The sequence below is a fragment of the Rhincodon typus genome, chromosome 7 (genome assembly GCF_021869965.1).
Source record: "Rhincodon typus isolate 14 chromosome 7, sRhiTyp1.1, whole genome shotgun sequence".
In the NCBI taxonomy this organism is placed as follows: Eukaryota; Metazoa; Chordata; class Chondrichthyes; order Orectolobiformes; family Rhincodontidae; genus Rhincodon; species Rhincodon typus.
The window spans coordinates 67021676-67029525 of record NC_063338.1 but is presented as its reverse complement, the minus strand read 5'-3'; the positions used below and the strand labels follow the sequence as shown (position 1 = coordinate 67029525).

At 41.3% G+C, this 7850-nt stretch overlaps 1 long non-coding RNA gene across 1 annotated transcript; it reads left to right on the top strand.

Annotated features, from left to right (window-relative positions):
• The first annotated feature begins 363 nt into the window (after positions 1–363).
• Positions 364–4130, top strand: LOC109915672. Its single transcript, XR_002258625.2, has 3 exons — positions 364–500; positions 3498–3542; positions 4032–4130. It is a non-coding gene; the product is annotated as an uncharacterized LOC109915672 (long non-coding RNA).
• Positions 4131–7850: the final 3720 nt, after the last annotated feature.

The window sequence follows — 7850 nt, the reverse complement described above, 5'->3', positions numbered from 1 at the left end:
CCAGTTTGTTTTCCTTCATATCATTATATTCCAATCCACACTCTGGGCAATAATCTAGAGCTGTTCATGTCTGTACTCTTAGTTTTATTTAAGTATTTATTAAGTGTAATATTTATCCTATTGATGTCCCTGAAACTTGAAGCGTGAGCAATAGCATAAGTTGAATGAGTTGTGTCCTAAATAAATCACATTTTTTAATGATAATGACAAAAACACTTTGGGCTTTCAGTTACACATAAATATGTTTTCTCTGCTCCTACATTGTACTTTGTCCTTTAATGATTGGTTTGCAGTTAGTGAAAGTTTACTTGAACTGTGATTGGCTACAGTACCAGTACACCTCTTAAAGTAAGGTGGAATAAATTGAGTGAGCCATCCATATGCATCAAAGATCAACAGTCAGAAAGTGTCTGATTTATAATTGACCTGCTTGTTGTACAAGAATGAAGATAGACTTACACTGCCACATCCTGCCCAAGGAATGGCCCAATCTGAAACAGGTAACAGTCTGGTGATATGGTTCACTATTTTTGATAGTTGAGTAGAAGGGGTCATGTTGAGCAACAGAGTAAATAAAATTCTCTCTAAGAAAAATAAATGTATAAAGAATGTAAAACATTGAGAGGCCTCTGTATGAAGATAAGAGGCAAGATAAACACTGGATAGCAAATCTTCATTTAACTGACAGTGTCACTGGTTATGGCAAAGTATAGCAAAATATGGATTAACATTCTCAATCTAGTAATAAATTTTTCAATCATGTGCTAATGAGGTAATATTTTGGTAGTTTGCGTGGAAGTTTAACCAATTTTGATATATTCGCATTTGTGCGGGAAGGTGAGAGAAAAAAAATGCTATGGAAGCAATAGGCAATTATCAAAATGTTGAGTCTTGCATAAATTTTATTGGCATGCTGTAGGAACCAAAAGGACACTGCATTCTATCCAGCTGGTTTGGTGCTGTGGAAAACTGTCCAATTTCTCTATCCAGCCAGTAGGGAGAATTTAGTGCCTTTCAAATAGAGAGACATCTTTTGATATATGTAGAGAAGAGAGGTGCTGAACTTCAATTAAATATTAAATGATAAAGCCTTGCTGGGGAGTGTTAAATTTTTGTGTAGTATTCCTCCTACTGTGTATTGGACAGGGATCAACAAGGAGAATGAGAGGACATTGTGGATGTGCCAGGCTTTCCACAGTCACCAGCCACAGCTGCACAAACAGCCTCTATATTCTCAAGATTCCATCAGTCTTTTGGTCCATGCATATAGGCATCTTACCTTACCAGCTCTTTTTTAATGATGATGCTTTGTCAGAAAGGTTTGACATGTATAGTGCTAGGAAGTTTAAAAGATCCAGACATTGCCTTGGGGCTAGGCAAGTGTCATACATCCTCAATGTTGTTGGGGTTGGAATAGTTCCATAACCTCAGTAGATTGAGCTGAAAAAACTGGTCTGGTCTACGTTCACCTGGCAACTTCTTAGTGTTAAGGTATGTCCTTCATGACAAGTTTCCACGATCAATGAGTGTGGATTTCAGTTGTGCTCCTCTATAGTTTTGCCCATTACCAGAGAATCATTAGCAATACACACATGCCCAGAAATCCTTTCCTTAATAGTGTCCATTTGCTGCTGTAACAGATTCTGACTAACATATTGACACAAAAGTAATCCCTAAAAGTACTGGGCTAAGTCTTAACAGAAATCAGCTAAATATAATTTGGGCAAGTTTCATGGAGGGCTTCTCTCTTTGAGGCCCAACTCCCAAACTCAGCCTCTTACCCATGCACCATATCCCTAGAGTACCCCTATAGTCATGTTCTCCCACTTAACATAGGCAGAGGTTCTCATCACTGCTGGACCTGCAGCTATAATGGCCCAATTCAGGACCAACTCATCACTTGCATAGACAACCAACTTAACCAGGTCAAAAATCAAGTTCAGCCTGGTGTGCTACTTCCTTTAGAACGGAGTATGAGAAGCAGAATGTCACCACATGATCAGCAGCTATGTTGTGCAATGACTTGTTTTCCTGGGTCCTGGTGTAAATGTATCATCTGTATGGCTTCAAATCTTGTCTAAGGCACTTTCCTGTGGTTTTCCATTTTGCATCACTATTTTCATTTCATAAGAAAAATAACTGCTGATCACCATGCTGTACCCTTGTCTTGATTTCATTAGTGTAAAATTATCATTCTCATACTGGATTGGTCAGTAGCATAGGTTCAATTTACTTGAAGATCTCAAACAGGATTATTCAATAGGCCAAGTTATGTTTTGCGGTTACAGAGTAACTAATGTACACATCCTGAGTCTAGCACCAGCTGATCGAATTTGTCATAGCAGACAATCATGTGATGTCATCCGGCTCCTTGGCTTGTTAGCATACTCAGCTCTTAAAGCAGCAGCACTCCAAGAACTATTTTTTCAAAAAGGCCCATGACTCTAATGAAACAAAAACATGTTCTCCTAAATAAAAATAAATGATGATGAAAGTTCTCAACAGTTCAGGCAGCATCAGTGACAAAGAAAACAAACTTTAAGAACCCAGATATTTACAGGGTAGACCTGGAGGAACACAGATCCAGAATAATTCTTCGGGGCTGAGGACATGAAGGCCTTAAGATTTTAATGGCAGGACTTCATTGTAGTACAATGATCAGGCCATTACTCAGCTGCATTGAATGTAGCCTCTTTTCTGCATTTTAAAATTTACAGGGGTAGGAATGTAGTGTTCGGGACTGGTTGACCGCTCCTGATATTTAACACAGCACCAATTATCCCCATGTGGTGAGGAGTGGCAGCAGTTAAAATCAAAGACAACATTTTTTAGTCAATTCTCTTACATCAGAAATGGAATATGTTAAAATTCTTATATTTTAAACAAATGCAGAACAGGGAAAAGGAGAAGGCAGGAAGAGAAAAAAGCAAACAGAAATGTGATAGGATGGAGTGCAGGAGTGATTAAGTGATAAAATGATGGTGCACACCTTTAAAGATGGTACTAGTATAAATAAACAAAAAACGTCTGAGGTATAAATACTTAACATTAAAAAGCAGAGTGCAAGGAAAACCTAACAAAGGTGAGGTGGTTTCCGTTGCTTCAAAATGAGGCAGTGAATAGGTAGACCCAGGAGGCAGGGTGAATACCCTGTCAGCCATGTTCCAATTGCCCATCCCAATCCTAAGCAACAGCCTAGGTCTCCATTCCTTTTGACTCTGGTGCAGCCTTCCTCCATGACCAGAATCTGTGATCCTCAAGAAAATAAGGAGCATAGTTAAGATCTAAAGTTGCTAACTTAAATATTGGTGCAGCACCTTTGTAAATAGGCATTTAGAGCTAATCTGCTTAAATAACAATAGTTAACAACAGCAACTATGCTCCAGAAGTAATCAATTTGTTGCAAAGCACTTTGGGCATCTAAGGATGTGAAAGGTGCTTTATAAATTGCATCTATCAATCTATAAAATTAATAACACTTCCCCTTTTTTTGCCAGAGATATGGATATGAAGGTTGGGTCCAACTTCACCATCACTCTGAGGTATGATTATTCAAATTCTAAATGCAAAGGCTCATTATTATTATGTTAATTAAAGGATTAAGACAAGCAAAATAGATAAAAGTAGTTTGACTCTGGTTCATTCTGTAACACTGAAAATTATATTCAATTTTTTTTTCTTATTTGTCACCATGTTTCTTGTCATATTATACATATGCTTCACAATTGCCATATCACTCTGCTTGAGACTACTCCCCATCGCTTTTTTTCTGCCTCTAATAAGAACTTGTAAGTGTCTGGTTAACAGTTTTCCATATAAAATTCCAAATATCGCTCAATGACTAGCCTGCTATTAGTACAGTTCAGCTGTGGATAACCCACCAATGGAAATTTATACAGAATGCACTGACACACCACAAGACACCCAAGCACACAAATCCTCCATTCCTGATCACCAAAATTCTCTGCACTGCAGCAATAGTATCCTATAGACTAATAGCTGATGAACTAAAATGTCCTGTTTATTAAAAGGGTGAAGCAAAAATGATGAAAGATGGCAACATATTCAGAGTGGTACAAAAAAACTGCTGGGATCCACAAGTACGGATTCAAGAAATGGATCAATCGGGTAAATGAAGATCCTACGTTATCCTGATTTTTTTCGCCAAATCCATCCATTTAGTATTAAACAGTGGCTTACTCATTGAAATGTATCTTTTGGGTTTAATATGATTCCTATTTAAAAGGATTCTGCAGTGGTACTGGAACATTTGACAAACTCTATTAGGCAAGTCTCCAGATCTATTGCCTTAACAGTTTGTTACAAAAGGATTAAGAGACTCACTTTGAATTTTGACGTTGAAGAGAATCTAGTCTGGGTAGATCAGCAATTCTTTTCCAGATTGTCATTTCTGTATACCTGTACATTCACATTCCACTGAAAGCTGTTTTAGTACAAGGTTAGTACAACCCAAAATGAGACCAGGATTACTGTTTGAATTGAGATAGAAGGAACTGACAATGCTGGAGAATCTGAGCTAACAAGGTGTAGAGCTGGATGAACACAGCAGGCCAAGCAGCATCAGAGAAGCAGAAAAGCTGATGTTTCGGGTTGAGACCCTTCAGAAATGGGGGAGGGGAAGGGGATTCTGAAATAAATAGGGAGAGAGGGGGAAGTGGATAGAAGATGGATAAAGGAGAAGATAGGTGGAGAGGAGACAGACAGGTCAAAGAGGCGGGGTTGGAGCCAGTAAAGGTGAATGTAGGTGGGGAGTTAGGGTGGGGATAGGTCGGTCCAGGTCAAGGAGGCGGGATGAAGCTAGTGGGTAGGAGATGGGGGTGGGGCTCGAGGTGGGAGGAATGGTTGGGGAGGCGGGGACGAGCTGGGCTGGTTTTGGGATGCGGTTGGGGGGTGGGGAGATTTTGAAGCTTGTGAAGTCCACATTGATACCCTTGGGCTGCGGGGTTCCCAAGCGAAACATGAAGTGCTGTTCCTGCAGCCTTCGGGTGGCATCATTGTGGCAATGCAGGAGGCCCAGGATGGACATGTCGTCCAAGGAGTGGGAGGGGGAGTTGAAATGGTTCGCGACTGGGAGGTGTATTTGTTTGTTGTGAACCGAGCGTAGGTGTTCCACAAAGCGGTCCCCAAGCCTCCGCTTGGTTTCCCCGATGTAGAGGAGGCCACATCGGGAACAGCGGATACAGTATACCACATTAGCAGATGTGCAGGTGAACATCTGTTTGATGTGGAAGTCTTCTTAGGGCCTGGGATGGGGGTAACGGGGGAGGTGTAGGGTTAGGTGTAGCACTTGCTGCGGTTGCAGGGAAAAGTGCCGGGGGTGGTGGGGCTGGTGGGGAGTATGGAGTGGACAAGGGAGTCACTGAGAGAGTAGTCCCTCCGGAAAGCAGATAAGGGTGGGGACGGAAAAATGTCTTTGGCGGTGGGGTCAGATTGCAGATGGCGGAAGTGTCGGAGAATGACGCGTTAGATCCAAAGGTTGGTGGGGTGGTACATGAGGTCGAGGGGGATTCTGTTTTGGTTGTTATTGCGGGGGGTGGGTGTGAGGGATGAGTTGCGGGAAATGCGAGAGACACGGTCGAGGGTGTTTTCGACTACTGTGGAGGGGAAGTTGCAGTCCTTGAAAAACGAGGACATCTGCGTTGTCCGGGAGTGGAATGCCTCATCTCCGGAGCAGATGCAGCGAAGACGAAGGAATTGGGAATAGGGGATGGCCTTTTTGCAGGAAGGTGGGTGAGAGGAGGTGTGTTCTAGGTAGCTGTGGGAGTCGGTAGGTTTGAAATGGATATCGGTTTCCAGGTGGATGACAAAGATGGAGGCAGAGGGGTCCAGGAAGGAGAGAGAGGTATCAGAGATGTTCCAGGTGAATTTAAGGTTGGGGTGGAAGGTGTTAGTGAAGTGAATGAACTGTTCGAGCTCTGTGTGGGAGCACAAGGCAGCGCCGATACAGTCATCGATGTAACGGAGGAAGAGATGGGGGATAGGGCCAGTGTAGCTTTGGAACAGGGATTGTTCCACATATCCTACAAAGAGGCAGGCATAGCTTGGGCCCATGCGGGTACCCATGGCCACCCCCTTTGTCTGTAGGAAATGGGAGGAATTGAAGGAGAAGTTATTAAGGGTGAGGACAAGTTCAGCTAAGCGGATGTGGGTGTACTGTTTGAATTGCTGTTTTAATTAGATGTCTGGTCAGAGACAGGGTTTCTGTAATAAGTAAAGAACAAAATTAGCAGGAGTTTTAACCCCTAATTTCTGCCTGATGACCCTGTTGACAAATCAGTTTGTAAAAGTATTGAATGAGAGCAGTTGAAACTCAGTTATAGCAGGCTCAGGGTGAATATGTGGCTGGCATTAAGTATGTAGCATTCCGTGAGGCTCATCCGAGGAAAATGTGGTAAAGCAGGTTCCCTTTTTAAAACATTCCGTTCAAGCACCTATAATACTGTTTCAAACAAAATGGCAAAATATTTGAAGAAAGAATTTGGGACCATCTTGGTTTGTGGAAGATGAATATCTTTGCCATGAACCCATTATTTTTGGTGTCTACCTGACTGGTAAGGTTGACGCTTGCCATGGAGTCTGGCCATCCAAAGCTGGTACTGAGAAGCCTCAATACTGACTTCTGCAATAACGCTGTGACCCACTCACAGGTAGCTATAAAATTCTAAATAAAAAAACTCTCAGCATTTGTCTAGCGCTAAGCCCACTACTTCAAATTAGTTTCTCAGGTAGACACACAAGTCTCCCACCAAAAGTGAAGGTATTTACCCAATTCTCTTCTACGAAGAAAACTTTGTCTGGAGACTCCCTTACTCACAGCCATATCTCCTCTGATGTAGGTACCCTTATTTGGGCTTGAACTAAGATTCTGCCTAAAACTAGGGTCTAAACTAAGGCCCAGAAACTAGCACAGAAGACCACAATCTTGCACAACCTGGTCCCAGATTGACCACTGGCCCTTTCACCAGGAATTATGACAGAAATTTGTATCAGAAGGCCCATTGAAACTAATGGTCGAATAAATGGTTTTTGACATGATATAATCTTCTATAAATAATTCTGCATAAACTCAAGAGTAAACAGAAATGTTATTGTCTCTATGGAATTAAATTTGATTGTAAAGATAGATAGAAGTATTTTGGGATCATCAAACATAAATTCAGTGATACATTTAATAAAGTCAATAAAAGGAATAAGGTGTTTCTCATACCAGGGTTCATAGCCATCTACCTTTGGCTGTAAACCTAGTTAAAATTGGAATATTAGAGTCACTGTAAGCTTGAAGAGTGTCTGACGTGAGAGTGAGAGAAATTTGTGACAAAAATTTGACTCTCATTATATGTACGTTGCACCAACACAGATGAGAAGTAAAACGTAAATGGCTACAAACTGTACTAAGCATTCCTGAAAATGGCCTGCTGCTTTACTGCCCGTGATGGCATATCATACCACACCTATGCAGAAAAAGACACACTGATGTGTCAAATGTCATAGTCCACTTCTTTGACAGCCAGCATGCCTTTGCAAATGCTATCACTTTATCCTTTTGAGTTGAATACAGTGCTATGAGTTGATGAGTGCCTCTATAATTTGGGCATTTTTTTTTGAAGGTATCTTACTGGAATGTGAAAAGTGATGTTGAGACTGATAAGATTTCTCTGTCCATAATCCTTGAATATGAGATGGTGGTTCAAACTGTATCTGTAGCCCTGAGGTCCGAGTGTGCATTTCTGTGTAACCTCTTCTAATCTATTATAGCAAACTCAATTTGCTCGTCCAAGATCAAGGCTTTTACTAAGGTTAAATCACTATATTGAGGGTAAATCAGCACA